Source organism: Carcharhinus amblyrhynchos, chromosome 1 (assembly GCF_965287045.1).
Source record: "Carcharhinus amblyrhynchos chromosome 1, sCarAmb.v2.hapA, whole genome shotgun sequence".
Lineage (NCBI taxonomy): Eukaryota > Metazoa > Chordata > Chondrichthyes > Carcharhiniformes > Carcharhinidae > Carcharhinus > Carcharhinus amblyrhynchos.
In genome coordinates this window covers 82317222-82338518 of record NC_137324.1, presented here as the reverse complement: position 1 = coordinate 82338518, position 21297 = coordinate 82317222, and the positions used below count along the sequence as shown (strand labels likewise).

At 40.3% G+C, this 21297-nt stretch overlaps 1 protein-coding gene and 1 pseudogene across 2 annotated transcripts in view; one reads left to right on the top strand and one right to left on the bottom strand.

Annotated features, from left to right (window-relative positions):
• Window positions 1-21297, top strand: part of atp10d (ATPase phospholipid transporting 10D) — a 197248-nt gene that overhangs the window by 41967 nt on the left and 133984 nt on the right. The gene's annotated exons all lie outside the window — the stretch shown is intronic.
• LOC145354254 (protein CDV3 homolog pseudogene) lies at window positions 14174-14877 on the bottom strand (annotated as a pseudogene).

Below are 21297 nucleotides of genomic sequence, written 5' to 3'. Positions count from 1 at the left end.
CTCATTGGAGATATGTTGTATTATGTATGCACTGGAAATTATGTAATAGACGTAGCACAGGAAGCAGGGAGAAAAGAAGATGCCATGCCTTCTTTCGCACCATTAATAAAACTCCATTCATTTTTAACCAAAGTCTGTCCTGTGCATGGCGTCTCCAGTACTCACAACAGACACTAGAGACTGAATAGTTTGTGCTGAGAGAATACCCCAATTAGTCATTGTCACTTTTTACCTGATACTTTCATTGATATGTAAATTTGTCCCGTCAGAATCACATAGTTCAGAAGAGGCCCTTCGGCTCATCAAGTCTGCACTGACACATTAGAAATACCTGAACTCCCACTTAGTCCCATTTGCCAACACTTGGCCCATAGCCTTGAATGTTATGATGTACCAAGTGCTCACCCAGATTTTTTTTAAAGGATGTGAGGCATTTTGTCTCTATCACCTTCCCAGGCAGTGCATTCCAGACTGTCACCACCCTCTGAGTAAAAATGTTTTTTTCCTCACATCCTCCCCCAGACCTCCTGCCTTTCACCTTGAACGATGTCCCTTCATGCCTGACCCTTCAAGTAAGGAGAATGGATGCAGAGTAGCTATTCTGTCCATCTCTCTGAATCAGTTTTTGACAGTTAACTTATAGCATGATCAAGTAGAAAAATGTTTTCAATGCTTTTGCATATTCTTTACACAATACATAACTTGCTACCACTTGTACTTTTGAAAGAAAAATTCCTGGAACCATAGCTGATACAGAGGAAGACAAAATAAGTGCTAAATATTAAGGTTATCCACATTTGCAGGAAACTAGAAAATACATTGTGGTATATTTCAGAAAGCATTAGTTATCTGCTGTTTTGGATTAGTAAATTATTTTCTTATAGCTAAGTGTTTGTGACCTAGGGAAGTGGTTTTTTTTTAAACCATTGACATTAAGTACTCTGAAGATTATAAGTTAAGGAAGTAGTCCTGGTAGCAGATGAGGTTATTTTCCAAAATTCTTTTGACTCTAGACTGGTTCCTACAGATTGGAGGGTAGCTAGTGTAAACCCATTATTCAAAAAGGGAGGAAGAGAGAAAACAGGGAATGTAGATCGGTGATCCTAAAGTTGGTACAAGAGAATTTGCCAGAGTCTGTTATCAAGGATTTCGTTAGCATTTGGAAGGCAGTGGTAGAATCAGACAAAGGGAAAATCATGCTTGATGAATTTTTTGCAATTTATTGATGATGTAACTAGTAGAGGAGAACCAATGGATGTGATTTATTTAGACTTTCAGAAGGCTTTCAACAAGGCTTCATAACAACAGACTACTGTTAAAGTTAAAGAATGTGGGATTGCAGGTAATGCCTTGAGATGGACAGAAAGCTGGTTAGCAGATAGGAAGCAAAGAGTTTGTATAAATGGAGTTTTTATGGTTGGCAAACAATGACTAGTAGATTTCCACAGGGTTCTGTGTTAGGATCCCAATTGTTCACATTGTATATTAATAATTTGGAAGAGGGAACTGAATGTATTATCTCCAGATTTGCAGTTGGTACAAAGTTGGGTGTGGGGGTGAGCTGTGAGGAGGATGCAGAGGTGCTTCACTGTGATTTGCACAGATTGTGTGTGTGTGTAGGCATATGCATGGCAGATGCAGTACAACGTGGATAAATGTGAGGTTATCCTGTTTGGTAAGAATAATAGGAAGATAGATTAATACTTGAATAGGTGTAAATTGAGAGAGGTGGATACTCAGTAACTCCTTGGTGTCCTCGTGCATCAGTTGCTGAAAGTAAGTGCACATACAGCAGGCAGTAAAGAAGGCAAATGGTATGTTGGCCTTGAAGAAAATGTGAGTATAGGAATAAACATGTTTTACTGCAATTATATAGGGCATTGGTAAGGCCAAAATGTGCAGTTTCAGTGTCCTTATCTGCGGAAGGATATATGGAGGGAGTGCAGTGAAGGTTTACAAAGCTGATTTTTGGGATGGAACGTGTGTCATGTGAGGAGAAATTAAGTTGGTTAGAATTCTATTTGCTAGGGTTTAGAGTGAGAGGGAATCTCTCAAACTTGTAAAATTCTAACAGAGTTAGACAGGGTAGATTCAAAACAAAATGTTTTCAGTGATGGGGAAGTCCAGAACTATGTATAATAGTTTGAAGATAAGGGGTAATCTTTTTAGAATGATGTGAGGAGAAATTTCTTCACCCAGAGTGTGGTGAATGTGGCATTCACCATCATTGAAAATAGTTGAGGCCAAAACATTGTCTAACTTCAAGAAGAAATTAGATATGAGGGCAGGGGGATCAGAATATTGAACTCGATGATCAATGGTGGAGCAGGCTCGAAAGGCCTATTCCTATTTCTAGTTTCTATTGCTGAATTGCATATCCTAACTATTGATGGTATTGTTTAAAATGTTGCTTAGTTGCACTTTCGTCTATTTCTCCATGGCAAGAAATTCTAAACACTAGTTAAATAAAATGTTAAGTCTTCCAAAATGTTAAGACGCAGTTGATATTATGTAGTACATATTCATATAATCTGTGTAATGTGAATGTACAAAGAATAAAAATGCTAATAAATGTTTACTTTATTACTTCAGGAAGGCATCGTTGACAAGGCTAGCATTTATTGCCCATTCTCAATTGTCTTTGAACTTAGTAGCTTGCCAGGTCATTGCAGAGGGCAGTTAAGAGTCAACCATTTTGCTGCAGGTCTGGTGTTACATGTAGGCTAGACCAGGTAAGGATGGTAGATTCCCATTTGTTATGGGATAATTTGCTGTCCAGCTGCTCACAGACTTTGTTCCTTACAAGTGACCAGACAATGAATTTCAGAGTTTTAAAATTGATCTTTTATTTCTGCAAGCTAGTAAGGGATCTGGTGCACAAGCTGCTGGTGTAGCAGAGAGCACTATATACAGCATCACACAGACTGATATACTTCCAGATTTGATTACAAGTAATTAGCAAATACGAATCAGTGATGTATACTTGCAAAGAAGTATTTTTGCAAAGAAGTTATCTATATTACTCGCAACTATCAATTAGGTTTACACCATGCATAACATAAGGGTATAATTGCAGGAATTACGACTTGTCTGCCTAATTGTAATATCACTAAGCATGTATTTTTTTTCTACTTGTCTTTTAACTTCCAGACACAATTGTGAGAACTATACTTTTAACCAGTGGCATTTCAACTTCTGTCCCATTGTCTCTTGTTACAACAAACACTGACAAGCCGCACATAATTCAGCGGAGGTCTTGTGTGTATGCTGTGTGATTGAGGCCTCTCATGTAATGTAGTTTTCTGGTCCTTGACTCTTATCTGGGTTTGCTTTAATTTAGATCTGTGGTTTTCTCGTAGCTTTCTCTGTATGACTGAATTTAGCAGATTGCAGTTTAAATGATTTTTAAACTTGTGTGATTATTAACCTTTTCAGTGAGTATGTTTATTAGTATGGCTACTAGCCCCCTTCACCATTCCTGAAGAACATTAATAAACTGGATGGATTTATATGACTATTGATGGTGGTTTCATGGTGATTAGGCTAGTTTACAATTAAATGTAAATTCCACCAGCTGCCATGGTGGAATTTGAACCAGTGTCCTCTGGGCCTCTGGATTGCTAAACCAGTGAACTTATCACTTTACCACCATCCCTGCCCTGCTTTCCATTTTTAGTCTGTGGTCATGATTTTGAAATATACTGTATCTAGATTAGCATGCTGAAGCTTAATTGTTGGGTCTCACTGTCTCTGGCAGGCCTGGTTTTATCGTCAACATATCTTTACTGAAATCAGAAATGCTGGCCCCATGCTCATCAGGTGAGGCTGCATTTGTGAAGTTAACATTTTGGTTCAGTGACTTTTCAACCAATTTGTATTTGCTAATTACTTGAACCTAAATTCAAAGATAACAGTTTATAAAGCAGTAAGAAAAATGAGGAAAAGAAGGGGTGAGATGGATGGGTTAAAAAAAAGCAAAAGAAAAGTTCTGTGCTAAGGCATGAGGCCATGAGAGGTAATGGGACAAGTACAGAAACAAAAGATGGCTCTTGAAATGCAACAAATGAATCGAGCAACTTCTTTCTGAGAAAATGGAGGCAGTGTTATGATCCAAAATTGTTGAATTTAAAGGGGTCTAATTGAAAGATGAGGCACTGTATTTTGAATTTTCATTGTGGTTCATTGGAATAGAAAACAGGAGTCGGTCATAGTGAAAGTAGATCAGACAATTAAACTAACAAGTGATCAGAAACTCATGGTGCTTGTAGAGTTAATGCCATTAGTTGTTTAGCAAAGTGATCACCCCGTCTATGTTTAGTTTGTCCTATATAGAGCAGATTGCATTGAGAGCAGTGAATACCATATGCAGAATTGAAAAATGTATAAACAAACTGTAGTTTTACCATAATTACACCGATGACTTGCTGTCTGCTATGAGTGTTTGGAGCTCTAGACACACACTGGAAGGAGCTTTACTAAATAATTACGGAAGTCTTTCTTTTGTTACAGCAAGTTCTTACCAATGTTTGTGCGAAACTGCTTTGAATAACAAAAAGTATTAATAGGCACCTCAGTTTATGTGCAACTTTGCATCTCTTTATTTTTAAAACTTTGATTCATTTAAGAGTTATGAAGATGTTTGTGCTGCATATTCCATAAAACAATGTGGTTTGATGTACATTTAAGTGTCCCCCTCATCACTACCTCTGCCATCTTAAGTTAACTTGATGCAAAGTGGAAGCTGTGTTCCAATGTAGAAGTTCAAAACCAAAAGCCTATTTGCAGTTATTCCTAGACAAATCCTGGTTTTGTAAAATAAATTCAGAAGCGCCTATCATGCCTGGATAATATGGCAGATTGTTGTTTAATGTTATAAATGCGACATGTGTAGGGAAGTGTGATGTTATTCATGTTAGTTGTAAGAATAAAAACAGGATATTTTTTAAAATGCAAGAAAGTTGTAAAGTGTTGATGTTCAAAGAGATTTGGCGTACTCATACAAGGAATATAGGAAGTTAGCATGCAGATACAGCAAGCAATGAGGAAGGCAAATTGTATGTTTGCCTTTATTGCAAGAGGATTGGAAAACAAGAATAAAGAAATATTGCTACAGTTGTACAGGATTTTGATGCAACTGCATCTGGAGTATAATGTGCAGTTTCAGTTTCCATTTGTACTCTTTGCCTCTGTTTCCTGAACTCCAACCTCATTGAAACCTTCAACGTTCTAAAGAGAATTGATAGGGTAGATGCTGAAAGGTTGTTTTTGCTGGTTGGGAATCTGAAACACAGGGATACTCTGCTCTTAGCACTAGAACACTGATTCTCTACTTCAGAGGATTGCGGATACTCTGTCATTGATTTAGGGCTGGAATAGACAGATTTTGGTGCCTCCAGAATTAAGGGATATGGTTATGAAATGAAGCTGAAGTCCAAGATCAGCTCCGAATGTTTTGAATGGCAGAGTAGGCTTGATGTATGGGCTCCTATTGCTCCTATTTCTTGTGTTCAAAATGCTTTAGGAGAAATCATTTAATACATGTGTATTTTTTTTGACTTGTTTTAAGGAAAAGATCATCTGCCGTCTATTTTTGCATATTGTTGTTCATAACCATGCTAGAAATTTCACTGGTAAATTAATTTTGTATTGTTTTGGCAGTTACCTTTCTAGTAGCCTATCCATAGTAGGGTAATCAGTTTCTACTACCAGTCTTTCTCTTTGTATCCCACCAATTGATTTCATTCTGCCCTCAGCATTAATGCTGGTGATTTTAATAAACTAAGATATTGTACCATAAAGCTTGTTTTCAATCATTGATGATTGTATTTTCTTGTTCATAATTCCCATATAAAACTCCATTATTTAAGAAAGATCAGAGTGAGAAACAAAATAATTATAGACCCAGTAGTCTAAAATCTGTTGTGGGGAAGTTATTGGAATCTAAAATTAAAGACAGAATAGCCAAGCATTTAAATAAATTTGAGTTGATTAGAAAAAGCAAGCATGATTCAGAAAAGGCAGATTGTGTTCAATAGTCACTGGACAATAAATGCTAATTCCAGTCGACTCCCAGCCAATTCAGAAGAGCTGGCAATCCTATCAGCCAATATTTTCTGCCAGTCGGTCCTCCTCTCCAGAGTCTATTCGCCCTTCAACCCAACCCCTCTTTGGACCCACAACCTGCACCAACTGCAGGCCCTCCCCCTCATCTTGGATACAGGGAGAGAGAAAATCCAGCTAGACTACCATTCTTGATTGCTACCAATGATACCTCCTGTAAATAAGTGCATTGGTGAACTGGATGATATTGGGTTTTTACTGCTAGCTTTGGATTCACATTGAATGTAACACTTGTTTCTCTGGCTATCATCTGAAAATGAATGAGATATCGGAGGTTAAGCGGTGTTGTTATAACGATACTACAGAAGTCATGAACTCTGGTGAAGAGAGAACACTGATGTAAAAAAATGTTTTTTGAAGAAGGCCATGGCGGTGTTCTTGATATTGAGATAGAAATGTTGCTGGAAGAGCCTCAAGAGGAGTTAGTGCTTTGCTCCTTTCGAAAACCATGAATTAACTAATGTAACGCCGTTGTTTAAGAAGGGTGCCAGGCAAAAGACGGGGAATTAAAGGCCGGTTAGTTTAACGTCTGTGGTAGGTAAAATGTTAGAATCTGTCATTAAGGAGGAAATTGCGAGGCATCTTGAAGGGAATTGCTTGATAGAGCAGACGCAGCACGGTTTCATTAAAGGGAAGTCGTGTCTGACAAATTTACTGGAGTTCTATGAGGATGTGTCTAGGGCGGTGGATAGAGGAGAGCCGGTGGATGTGGTCTTTCTAGATTTTCAGAAGGCGTTTGACAAAGTACCTCACAAGAGGTTATTGCAGAAGGTCGAGGGACATGGAGTTGGGGGTAGGGTGTTAGCGTGGATAGAGGATTGGTTGTCAAATAGGAGGCAGAGAGTGGGGGTCAACGGGTGCTATTCAGATTGGCGGATGGTGACTAGTGGAGTGCCCCAGGGGTCGGTGCTGGGGCCTCAGCTTTTTACCATTTATATAGATGATCTGGAGGAGGGAACCGAGTGTAGGGTGTCGAAATTTGCTGATGACACCAAGATTGGGGGAACGGCAAATTGTGCGGAGGGTGTGGAGAGTCTGCAGAAGGATCTAGATAGGCTGGGCGAATGGGCCAGGAAATGGCAAATGGAATTTAATGTTGGCAAGTGTGAGGTGGTCCACTTTGGTAGGAAGAATAGTAGGAAGGACTATTACTTACGTGGCGAAAAACTGCAGCAGGCGACGGTGCAGAGGGACCTCGGGGTCCTTGTGCATGAGTCGCAAAAACCCAGCTTGCAGGTGCAGCAGGTGGTCAGGAAGGCAAATGGGATGCTGGCCTTCATAGCGAGGGGGATTGAATATAAAAGTAGGGAGGTCTTGCTGCAGCTGTATAGGGCATTGGTGAGGCCGCAGCTGGAGTACTGTGTGCAGTTTTGGGCGCCGCACCTGCGCAAAGATATTTTGGCCTTGGAGGGAGTGCAGAGGAGGTTTACTAGGCTGATACCGGAGTTGAGGGGGTTGAGCTATGAGGAGAGGCTGAATAAACTGGGCTTGTACTCGTTGGAGTTTAGAAGAATGAGGGGAGATCTCATTGAGACGTATAAGATAATGAATGGGATGGATAGGATAGAGGTGGAGAGACTCTTCCCGCTCAAAAAAGACAGTAGGACTAGGGGGCACAGCCTCAAGATAAAAGGGGGGCGGTTTAGAACGGAGTTGAGGAGGAACTTCTTCACTCAAAGGGTGGTGAATCTCTGGAATTCTCTGCCCGTTGAAGTGGTGGAGGCTGCCTCGCTAAATATTTTTAAGACGCGGGTTGATGGGTTTTTGATAAGAGAGGGGATTAAGGGTTATGGGGAGAGGGCAGGAAAGTGGAACTGAGCCACGACAGATCAGCCATGATCTTATTGAATGGCGGGGCAGGCTCGAAGGGCTAGATGGCCTACTCCTGCTCCTATTTCTTATGTTCTTATGTTAACTGTTTGTTGGCCAGCTTCACCTTCTGATTTTCTCACACCATGTGATGACACAAACCACCCTGTAAAGCTGCATTGATTATGGTTCCATCTGTGTTATCCTGGTTCCAGATAGGCACATGAGAACAACTCCAAATTGGTAATTTTGAAATTGAAAATGGTAAATAGAGAATTTTTTTGTGAAATGGAAACCTCGTGTGCATATTTAAAGCTTTTAAATTTGAACTCAGTATTGCGGAATCATTGGTTTCAGTTCATTGTATTCGTATTAAATTTGCTTTGGGGAAAACAATTCATTACAATGTGAATTCTGTTAAATCAATTATTACAGTTGCTTTAAAAGCACATAATTAATTTTTGAGGCATTCAGCAGTGCACGTTCACGGGAGTTGGGAGATGTTCAGTGCGCTTACTAACCAGGATACAAGTGACAACCATGAAATTAAAATGGCTTTTGAAATGAATCTTTTAAACTTCAAATTGACACTTCGACCAGTGAGTATCAGCAGGAATCTTTAGTTGCAGGTGTAAATGTCACAGGGTGAAAGAGCTGTCAGAAGGCCTTCTCTCTGTTGTTTGAATCACCTGCTGGTGGCTTTGATAGACTGCAGTACCTATGATCTCAACAGCAGCATACAGCAGAGTTATTTATTCGTAACTAACAACCTTTAGTTTGGAGTCCTGAAAAAGCATATTTCTGAATATTTGTCTTTATCTTAGAGACATGGACAATGGGGAAAGAACAGATCCAGTTCAATAACAATCTGATGGGATGTGCACGTGTACCCTATTGAAATGCTAGCTCCAATGAATTGAACTAGAATAAAAAGCTTCACAAAAGAGAGATTCTGAGGATTAGTCTGATTTTTTTTGCCTCTTACCCACTTGTTAAATATTAATGCAAAGTGACTGTAGTAGTAATCTGTAGGGTGGTAGCTGCACAGCCTCTAACAATAGTGTCTCAGGAAACTGCTTGTCTGTTTCTGGTCTGTTAGTTCCATTCAGATGAAACAAGCCAGTAGGCTCTGTACTCAGCTAGATTCAGATAATGTCAGGAATCACATGTTGATGCTCTATAGTATTGCAAATGCCAAGTGAAGGTAAAATAACTGCACAACAAAACAACACACGCTTACCAGTCTGCACTCTAGACTTGTGTTGAAATCTATTTAGAAAAATCTCAACAAATGTTGGCTGTATCTTGCTATTGAATGAAATATCTGCATAGCATTTAATGGAAATGTGTAGATATTTTTAGCAATAATCTTCATTTGAATTAGGTGATAGACTGACATCAACCATGCCTTCAAGCTTATAAAATTGAGAAACCAAGCTGAAGTGAAATGAGTAAGAGGTGGCAGCCTTCAATTTAGATTTTGAAAATCTGATGTTTGTGGGAGGAAACAAAATATGAGGAGGATCAGGAGTTCCAAAGCTTTGAGATTCTGGGCAAGAACGAATTGTGGATCCTGCAACAGAACATGAGGAGGACTGAAGGCCCATCACCAACTTTGCTCCCTTTCCACTTATCCCATTCCCTTCCCCAGCCAAATACTTGGGCTAAATTGGTCCATTTGACAGTCTCATGACATTCTGTATGATCCAGAATTCAGTTTCACAACTTGCATCTTATTCCTCACTACACCAGTTAAATCATCTAGCCCTGCTTCTCTCTACTCCTAAATGAAATACTTAATTATGCATTTGGCACCTCTGGATTTGATTTCTTTAACATTGTTCTCCCTTCCATAAACTCCAGTATGTTCAAAGCAGATGTACTGTCATAAAGCTCCCTCACCTCCATTTCATCTAATCTGTATTCGCTCCCTGTTTCCAAACAAGTTGAATATAAAATCATCATCGTTACTTCCTTTCATGGAATTAACCCAACTGTACTTTGTGCAATCTCTCAGTTGTCTTCCCTTTGGCTTTGTTGGTCATGGCCATGTCCTTTGCCACCTTTTCTAGAACACTTACTCTAATGTGCCCAATCACCCTCTCTTCACTGTTAAATTATTTCTTAACACTCACCATTTTGACAAAGATGTTGGTCATCTTTCCTAGCTGCTCATCAAGGACATTTTTAAAAAAATAAACTATGTATATAATACATAATACAGTGACTACAAGAATAGGTCAGAGGCTGAATATTCTGCGGTGAGTGATTCACCTTCTGAAGCACCCTAAGCCCTTCCAGTGCCTGTTAATGTGGCCCTAGCTTATTGTGTCTAAAAGTTTTCCCACCACATGGATTAAACTGACTGGTATGTAGTTCTGGATTTATCCTTTGCACGCTTTTTTTGAACGGTGGAGGCTACCTCGCTAAATATTTTTAAGACGTGGGTTGATGGGTTTTTGATAAGGGAGGGGATTAAGGGTTATGGGGAGAGGGCGGGAATGTGGAACTGAGCCACGACAGATCAGCCATGATCTTATTGAATGGCGGGGCAGGCTCGAAGGGCTAGATGGCCTACTCCTGCTCCTATTTCTTATTATGTTATGATTATTCAATCCTCTGTCACCATGCCTGTATCTATAAAAAGATAAGTTATAACCACTGTCTCTACGATTTCCATCCTTTATTTCTTTCAGTATTCCTGATGCATCCCGTATGGCCCTAATGATTTATCATCTTTAATTCTCGACAGCTTTTTTAATATTGTCTATTTTAAGCCAATACAGCATCTCAACTAACTCCTCATTCACTATGATTCTGACACCACCTTCTTCCTTGGTAAAAATAGTTGCAAAGTGCTCAACTGGTTATTCATTTAGTACCTCAGCCAAGCCTTCTACCTCCATGTAGAAATGCCTTTTTTGGTTTATAATCAGCCCCAACTCTCCTCTTCCCCCTTTTCCAATTCTGTGCATATCGAAAACCTTGATGTTAGCAGCCAGTCGTTCCTCATTTTCTCTTTTGTGCTTCTCTTCTCTTCTCACACCCTGCCCTTGGTGACATCATACCTTGCCCTTAGTGATGTCTAGCATTTTGAATGCTAAGTAGTTATCACTTAGCCAAAATTCACTCCAAGAATTAATGGACGCTGTCTACTCAGATCAGTATTTAACACTTCCAATTAATATTGCTAAATATGACAATGTATACATTTATAAGTAGTTCAGAAAGTTTCCTGTAAAGTAACACCTGCTCACTCGTGTATAAATTCAGGCAGGCTACAATATAATGTGCAAAAAAAATCAAGATTTTGAAAACAGTTAAAATCCATTTGTATTGTTAAAATGTGAAATCTCTAAACTCAAATTCCATTGTTTCATGCTTTAAATATTATTTAAATATTCTTTCCTAAAGTAATAGTAAAAGTAACCTTAATTTTTAGAAGAAAGTTTTTTATGGAATTTAATCCTGACAAATGCGAGGTGATGCATTTTGGAAGGAATAATGCAGAGAGGAGCTATGTGATAAAAGGTAGACCGATTAGGAGTATAGAAATATAGAGGGACCTGGGAGTGCAGGTTCACAAGTCCATGAAGGTTGCGACACAAGTGGAGAAGGTTGTTAGGAAGGCTTATGGAATGCTAGCCTTTATAGGAAGAGGTATAGAGTATAAAAGCTGCCGTCTAATGCTTCAGTTGTACAGAACGTTGGTTAGACCGCATTTGGAGTACTGCGTCCAGTTCACTTTCACACTTATGCCAACCTACGCTTCCCACACACCAAACTTTGCCTCCATACCAACTCATCTATTATTCCTGTTGCACACTGGGCAGCCTTGACAGTTGTAATGAGTTTGTAAAACATGTATAATTATGTCTAATTCTAGCATATCCATAGATTGCTGCACCTCTTCCAAAGGATGCCAGGATTCTATCCAAAGGGGTACTTTGACTCCTCAAAGAATTCATTAAGTTCAGACATCTTCTTACTTGTAATTCTATGCACATTCTGGGATTCATGAAGCTACGATTCAGAAATTTGAAATAAATGGAAGCAGCTAATGATATTTTGCTTCTGCAAACTACGCATGCAATAACCCCAACCCAAAGCCAGTCCCGCCGCCACAAAGATAAGAAATGCCAGATCCGCGTACAGGACTTAAAAAATTCGACCATTTCCAGAATTTTCACCACAATAGTGAAGTAGGGAAAGGGTTAATGGATTTTGTATCTAGAATATATCACAAACATAACCCTTCCTCGTGGGCTACATTAGGGGTACCATTCACATACACACGGGGCAGGGTAGGTGTAGGAAAATGCTTTGTTGAAATGGCGGCGCGGGCTCGTTGGGCCGAAGGGCCTGTTTCCCGTGCTGGGTTGTTCTTTGTTGTTGTTGGTCACCTTACTACCGGAAGGATGTGGAGTCTCTGGAGAGGGTTCAGAGGAGGTTTACCAGGATGTTGCCTGGCATGGAGGAGCTGGGTTACGAGGAAAGGTTGGAGAAACTGGGACTTTTCTCCTTGGAAAGACGGAGATTGAGGGGGGACATGATAGAGGTATATAAGATACTGAAGGGAATAGATAGAGTCAATAGTGAGAGACTGCTCCCTAGACTGGGTACAAATACGAGAGGTCATGATTTAATGGTGAGGGGGGAGAGGTATAATTTGGATGTGAGAGGAAGGTTCTTTACGCAGAGAGTCGTGGGGGTATGGAACGCGCTACCGAGTAGGGTGGTGGAGGCAGGAACGTTGGACTCGTTTAAGTTTCAATTAGACAGACACATGAGCGAAACGAGGATGGTTATAGTAGGGACTATTAAATAAGGTCAGAGCCTCGGGAGACACTGGAAATGCAGACTTGTAAGTTAACGTTTTTGTCTTTTTATTCCGCAGGTGGATGTCCACCTCGTTATCAAATGAGGGGCATGCACACGGTGGGTCGTGTGTGGGCTGCTCTTGGAGGTTCCGGGAGTGGCCTAGTACTTCGTGTCGGTGTGTGTGCTTGATCCTGGACCAATAGACGGGCATCGCAACAGCTCGGTGACTAGCACTGCTAGCTGTGCAGATACATGGATTTGGGCCTGTGTCTGTGGGAGTTTGCGCATTCTCCCTGTGGTTGCGTGGGTTTCCTCCGGGCGCTCCGGTTTCCTCCCACACCCCAAAGACGTGCTCTTAGGCTGATTGGTTTATCAAATTGACACTATTCTCCCCCGAATCTGGCTAAGTTAGGGGTTCCATTCATAGACACGCAGGGTAGAATAGGTGTAGGAGGATGCGGCGGCGTGGGCTCGTTGGGCCGAAGGGCCTGTTTCCCGTGCTGGGTTGTTCTTTGTTCTTTTGTTCTTTGTTTATGGAAGAGAGTCCAGTTGTGCAAAGACATATTATTTAAAATGATTGGGTCCAAGTGTTCTGTATCCGTGCAGTGTAAGGGTGGCACAGTGGTTAACACTGCTACCTCACAGTGCCAGGGACCTAGGTTCAATTCCCGTTGGGTTGCTGTCTGTGTGGAGTTTGCACATTCTCTCTGTGGGTTCCCTCCAGGTGCTCAGGTTTCCTCCCACAGTGCGGGTTAAGTGCATTGGCCATGTTAAATTCTCCCTCAGTGTACCGGAACAGGTGCTGGAGTGTGGCAACTAGGGGGTTTTCACTGTAACTTCATTACAGCATGAAATGTAACCCTACTTGTGACTAATAAATAAGCTTTACTTTTACAACCCACTGTTTATTTATAAATAGCATTAGAAAGCAAAAGGTGAGGAAAACTCAGAACAAATTAGATGTTAAATTTAAAATCAAGTCTTATCCGGTGGCATGAAGAGGTTGCCTCAGCCTCTGCCCTTTCTGACTGGGATCCTGCTCACCACTTCCTTCATAGACCAGCATTGGTTGATAAGGGAATCAAAAGCTAGTCTGGGAACTTGAGAGGCTCAACATTCAAATAGGAAGCTGGACTATAAGTAAAAAGACCATTTAATGGTTGTATTTTTAATTTTTATCTAAAAACGTCGCTCCAAAAATGGCTGTGATTTCATTAACACCCTCTATCAGTTCCAGCCCATATTGGATGACAGCACCCATGTTGTGCTTCAAGCTTTCAAATATCTGTGATGTGTTGTAGATGCCTTATTTGTATACAAAGTCTATACCAGATCAATTTAAAAAATCTTTCTAGTATTGTGGGGTGAAGACAGACTAGTTCTATGTAGATTACTTACTAGGGATGGAATACAGAGCACCAGTCTAAAATATGCACCAACGTTTACTGCTCCCCAAGAGAAACTGGTTGCCAATTTCTAGCTGAATGGACTGTATTTTTGTATTTCACTGTCTCAAAGGTCTTTTCCATTTCCTTATCTTTTTCCTGATCTCTGCATGTTTTGCAGAAGCTTGTAGGAGTGGCAGTTGTGTATCATTGTAAATCTCTGGTGGTCCTTGTGATAACGTTTTTCTCACATTACCTGATCTGACTACAGGAGGTTGATAAATGCCGGATGGCTTTGATTCTGGGGTTCCTGTAACTCCAGCACCAGTCATTGCAGTTATCTTTTTCCAAGGCCCGACTATCTTGTCACCTTCCCTAAACAAGATATTCTCCACCATCTTCACCTTGACCTTCTTTAATTCTTCTCATTGTCTCCTTCTCTTTCATCACTAATTTGTAATTAATGTTTTCTCAAGCCACTGCAATCAACTTTAGCCCTCTTACACTGTGCTGAATCCCTGAGCCACTGAAAAGGGATGGCACTGAGTGTTCCGCGTCAGCCCAGCCTCAACTTGCTGTTCAATGGACCGCTCCAGGTCAAATTCCTTTTGCTGAAATCAGTCTACTTCTATTCTTCATCCTCCCTGACCTGATCCTGTTGGGGATCCTCTTGCTCTTCACCACCCATTCCTTCTACTTCCATGGCTAACCTGGGAACCAATACTGGTGCAGCTACTGTCATGAGGGAAACTGTGGCAGAGGTGGTGGATGGGAATATGTCCAGAGCCAGAGTGAGGACAAGGGCCTCAGTTGACATGACAACTTTGGCCAGTCAGTGGGAGGCGCTACTTTGGTTTTGTCTTTCTTCTTGTCTCATTTAGCAAAGAAATCACCAAAGCTCTTTCATCCCACTTAGCCATACTAGGCTGGGAGTTGGGGCTGGGCTGAAGCTGGGCACTCATGATCATCCTGGCTCAGTGAAACAGGGAGACACAGTGGTGCAGGACAGACCAGAGCAGCCTGGATAGGGGCATAGAAACCAGGGACAGCATTAGCAATGAATGGTCTGCACTTTTTTTGCCATCTGGGTTGCTGGAATTGCCCTTCTGAAATCTTGCTGGGAAGTTGCAACATCCACACCTTCCCATCTGTTGCCAGTATATACCATGATCCAAGCCCCAGAATTTTAATTGGGGATTGAGTAAAATGTGACTAATTGAGCACAGCACTCGATCAATCAGACTACGATGCTGCTCTGCATTACCTGCTATTAGGCTCATTTTGAGCTTATCAGTAAATGGAGAGCTATCAGGCTTTGACCAGTTCCCCCACAGCTGCTGTCCAGCACGGAGTCCCTCATTGGTGGAGTCCTGTGCCTAGGTACAGCATGTTTCATTGCAAGTCTGCCTTTACCTCTTTTATTTCCTCCTTCACATTCTCTCTGAAATATCAACTGTCAATATTAGCTTGGCTCTCATTATCAGCCAAATAGCTGCCTTATACAAAATTTTCCTGCTTCATCTTGCTTTCATGTCATCCATGGAGCTCTAATTTTGTCAACTTCTCTGCCTCTTGGAAATGTACCTCAAGCAAACCATCTCTGTTTTAAAGGTAGTCATTAGTTATTGCATTTTGCCTGACAATTTTTCATTCTCATTTACCCAGCAGAGGTTTGTATTTAATCCACTGAAATTGACCCTTCTCTAATTTGCCATTTTTACTGCTGATTGACTGTCCTTTTCCACTGCAAATGCAAACCTTGTGATATTATGATTGCTGGTCCCTAAATGTTCTCTTCCTTACACTTGATCCACCTCTTTCCCCAGCAATGCCTCTTTCCTCACACATCACAAAAATTCTACTGAATGCATTTCAGAAATTGTTCCCCCTCTCAGCCATTTGCGCTATGATTGAAGTCCTTTAGTGTTGCTACTCTGTAGTTCTTGAACCTCTCAGTATTTCCCTGCAAATTTGCTCCTGTATATCTTTTCCATCAATTGATGGCCTATAGAATACTCAGTAGCACAATAGTACCTTTATTATTATCTTAATTCTAATCAAATAGATTCCATCTTGTTGGTTAGTTTGGCAGTGGCACTAACAAGTTAAGGTCAAATTGAATAGACATAGACAATTTCATATCATTGATTCCGGGACAGTTCAAATCAAGGCCTTAAGAGGTGAAATGGCATAACTGATCAATAAAATACCTACTGTCCCATCTACTCTTTCCATCCTTTCCCCTCCCCGCTCCCATCCAAAAATCCTTTTTCATTGCAAGTGCAAACCTTGTGATATTATGATTGGTCCCTAAATGTTCTCTTCCTGACACTCGATCCACCTCCTTCCTCAGTAATTATGGCCTTTGGTCATTGACTACATAGTACATTTAGGAGTGCATAGGTTCACAGTTCTCTGAGAGTTATGGTATTTCGTTCATTGCCGCTAATTAATGAAGCAGATTACTGGAAGAAGAAATGCTGCAGCTGTGAATTGAACTGAATTCATTGGCGTGCTGAGATATTTCACATTCTACTACTGTGCATATATCAACTGCAGTTAAGAGAGACGCTTTCATCATAGAATTGCTTGTTTTGGAACAAAGGCTATATGTTTTATATCCTAAAAATTGTTTTTAAAATTGAATGTGAGTAATTTAGCAGAGAATTAAATCCATAATTATTATGACTAGATATAATTTTTTTACATAAGTGTTTTCATTAATCTTCCATCATATTGTGAACAGTATTAATATTCTGGACACTTGCCCTGTTCATTGTGTGCTGTATTCTCAATTAAATTGCAAGTTGAGAATAAAGCTTTGTCACGACCATTATTGAACGTAGCTAATTATTAAGAAAGATAACTCCCGACGTCTGAGGGTGATGGTTGTACGCAAGAAAAAGCATTTCAGCTTAAAAAAAATGGCGAACTGTGATCTGGGAGATGTTAGCACACTCTTCTGGCCGCTCACTAATCTGCATGTAGCTTTTGCTGATTCTACTGCTTTTCTTCAATGCAGGTGGATGTGCAGCAACAACAAAAAGCTTGTTTTTATTAGATATTTCACATGATTTGGCAAGCAATGCCACTCTTTTTATAGCTTGTTATTTCGTGGTTCATTTGTGCAACTGATGTAAAGGGATGCTTCTGCTTAAGTTGTGAAATTTCTTGCAAGTCTGCTTGCATATTTTACTTCCAGAAGAAAAATATTTATTAAAATGATTTGTAACTTTAGGACTTTATAGACATAATACATAATGCAGCATTAGAGCTTTTTTCTGTCGAAATTCATTGATGAATTCTACTTATTTTCCCATTTCAAGTGGATTTCTAAACTGCAAGAGCTTTTGAAATCTGTTTGAGTGAAGATATTGTTAATTCCTTTGATAAAGTTGATGAGTTACCACCTGGATTGTGTTTCAGTGTTTAGATTCAAAAGCCAAAAATAGAAGTTCACATCCCACTGGGGCAGTTTGAGAATTCATTTTTTTAAACAAACCTGTGAATAAACAGCTGGCTTCAGTAAATTGACTTTGAAACTGTTAGATTGGCATCAAAACCAAACTGGTTTAATTATGTTTAAAGAAGCCTGAATTCCTCTCTGTCACACAGTTGTATCAAAAGCAGCCTTGGGACAACTCAGGATTGGAAATAAACATTAGCCTTGCTAGTGGTGCCCACATGTGGATATGCCGGCGTTGGACTGGGGTAAACACAGTAAAATTTTTACTGTGTTTACCCCAGTCCAATGCCGGCATATTAATTTCGAGGTTTGAAGAGCTTAACCTCGAAAGCTTGTGAGTTTACTATCAAATAAATGGGTTGGACTTAAACCTGGTGTTGTCAGACTTTTTACTGTGGTGCCCACACTCAGAGAATGAATATATTGAAAGCATTTTTGCAAATAAAAATGTAGGGTACACCTCATCGCCTGCTTGGAGCAACCAAAACTTGAATGTAGAATTTCTGTGAAAGTCTTTGTTGGAAGGTTAATTGAAGTCGTGGAGAAATGAAAGATTTCTCCCAAACTCTCAACAAAATTACGGTGGGAGTTTCGGAAAGCCCTCATAAGAATTCCAGGTGTTAACATTTAGTGACCTATTTTGAAATGTAGTCATTCTTGTAAATAAAATGCAAAAGCTAATATGCACATAGCAAGATATTTCTAATAAAACAACTGACTGGCTAATCTGTTTTTGTTTTGATAGTGTTGTTTGAAGCATAAATACCAGCCTTGCATAACCCTACCAGGAGAACTGCTGTTTTTCAAATAGTGTAACAATATATTTTATGCTTACCTTAGGAACTGGATCTAGGTTTAATATCTATGTAAAATTGCATCTCTGACAATGAGCGCTCAGTAAAATGTCACACTAAATTACATAAATTACAAACTCAAGCACTGGAGTGGGTTGAACTTTTGAGTAACAGTTGCACACACCCATGCCAGGCAGTGACAATCTCCAGCAAGACAGAATCTAACCATTGCTCTTTGGCTTCAATGGTATTACCATCGCTGAATCTCAAACTACCAACACCTTGGGATCACCCCACTGACCAGAAAATGAACTAGACTGGCCATATAAATATTATGACTACAAGAGTTGATCAGAGAAGAGAAATTCTGCAACCAATAATTTGTCTCCTGACTCCTCAAAGCCTGTCCACCTTCTACAATGCACAAGTGAGGAGTGTCATAGAATATCTCCACTTATCTGAGAGCAGCTCCAGCAACACTTGAAGCTTGACCCATCCAGGACAAAGCAGCTTGTTTCCCTCCAATTCACTCACCATCCTGACTTGGAAATATATCATTGTTCTTTCATTGTCGCTGGGTCAAAATCTGGGAACTCCCTCCCTATTGGCACTGTGAATGTACCTACACCACAGTGACTGCAGTGATTCAAGGCACCAGCTCAGGTTGAGGATAGTACTAACCAAGAGAAACTACACTTAAGATTAATTGTTATTATAAAGCTAAACTAATTCAGTAGCTACCTGAGTCTTAAAGAGGTGACTCAACCACTATAAAGAGATCAGATCAAAACCTCTTTTTAAAAAAACTGTTTGCAAAAAAGGCATGTTTTTCACGTAGGATTTGGGCTTCGAATAACTAAAACTGTAGTGATTTTAATATACACTTGTGCAAAATTGGCCACCTTATCGGGGGAGGGGGAGCATCACGATATGGAATTTGATGATCAGCCGTGATAAAAATGAATGGCGGATCAGACTTGAAGAGCTAAATGGCTTTCTCCTGCTTCTAGTTTCTATGTTTCCTTTACAAGAGATAAAAATATGTCAGGTACTCTCTCAGTTGTGTACATAAAGATTCAAAAAAGTATTTTGTGCTTATTCCTGGCACTGGGACTTCTGAGGTGTTTCTTCATGGGTTCATCCAGTCTGTGACCATCCAGAGATTAGTAGATCTGGGCCATAGGACTCTATTTATCACCAAGCTGGCATAACCTAACCTAACCCAACCACACCACCTGACTCTCTCTCTCTTCACCTCCCCCTGACCAAAACTGATTAATCCTTCCCAACCTGCTGCCACACTTAACCACTTATCCACTTACCTTACCTACATAACCCTCATACAAACTAAATAAGCTTTGGGACACCTAACTCATTAAATACATAATATGGCTGCCACTATCATTTAAAAATAGATTGTAGTTTCTGCATGGAATCTCTCAAACTGTCTCTGAGGATTCCTGCACTGACTCAGTCTGTATAGGTTTGCCCTGAAAAATCAAAAGAAGGTAAAGTGTGCTTTTTTTGTTTGTCTGATTAAGGTTGGAAAGAGGGGTTCCGACTCTGTATACAGTTTGAAATAAGTCAGACTGAAATACTTCCAGTAATTCTAAATGTAAAACCAGAATTATTTTTTCCATCATATTTTTTATGTTCATTTGCTTGACCTGCTTGCGTTACAAGATCACAAGATATGGGAGCAGGGTTACAACATTTGGTCCACCAAGCCTGCTCTGCTATTCGAAAAGATTATGACTGATTGGACTGTGGCCTCAGCTCCACTTTGCCTGTTCTTTTAAATCTTGTTGTTCAAAAATCGGTCCAACACAACCTTAAATGTATTCAATGACCCAGCCTCCACTGCCCTCTGGAACTGAATTCCAAAGACTAATGATCATCTGAGAAAAGAAATTCCTCTTCATCTCCGTCTTTAAATGAAACTTTATCTCCTAGTTTTAGGTTTCCCCAAGAAACACCTTGCATCATCTACCCTGTTGAGCCCTCTCAGAATCTTTCATGTTTTAAGAAGATCACCCCTCATTTTTCTAAACTTGCCCAGAAAGCCTTCTCTGAATTGTTTCCAAAATGAGTTCTGTGGAGACCAAAGCTGACCTCCGAACTCCAGGTGCAGTTTTACCAGTTGCAGTAAGACTTTTGTACTTTGATGCTCAAACCTCCTTGCAATAAAGATCAACATTCTGTTTGCCTTCCTACTTACTTGATGTACCTGCCTGGCGCCTTTTTGATTTGTTTTATTATTGTCACATGTATTGTTATATAATGAGAAGTATTGTTTCTTGCATGCTACACAGACAAAGCATACTGTTCATAGAGTATATAGGGGAGAAGGAGAATATAGGGTCCAGAATGTAATGTTACAGTCATTGCTAAGGTGTAGCGAAAGATCAACTTGTATGGCAGCAGAGAGGAACCTGTTCTTGAGTCGGTTGACACCTGATCTCAGACTTTTGTATCCTTTTTTTGACGTAAGAAGGTGGAAAAGAGTATGTCCATGTTGTGTAGTGTCCTCGATTTTGCTGGTTCCTTTCCTAAGACAGCAGGAAGTGTAGACTGAGTCAATGGACGGTAGGCAGGTTTGCGTGATGGACAGGGCTACGTTCACATCTCTTTGTAGTTTCTTTTGGTCTTGGTCAGAGCAGGAGACCTCGCAAGCTATGATACATCTGGCAAGGACACCATCTGTGGTGATCTGTTGGTGAGAATTTTAGCAGATATGCCAAATTTCCATTGCCTTCTGAGAAGGTAAAGGCGTTGGTGGACTTGCTTAATGATAACATCGGCGTGGAGGGACCAGGACAGGTTGGTGATCTGGACACCTGGCATCTTGAAGCTCTTGACCATTTTCACATCCCCATTGATTATAGAGAAGGCCATGTCCTCC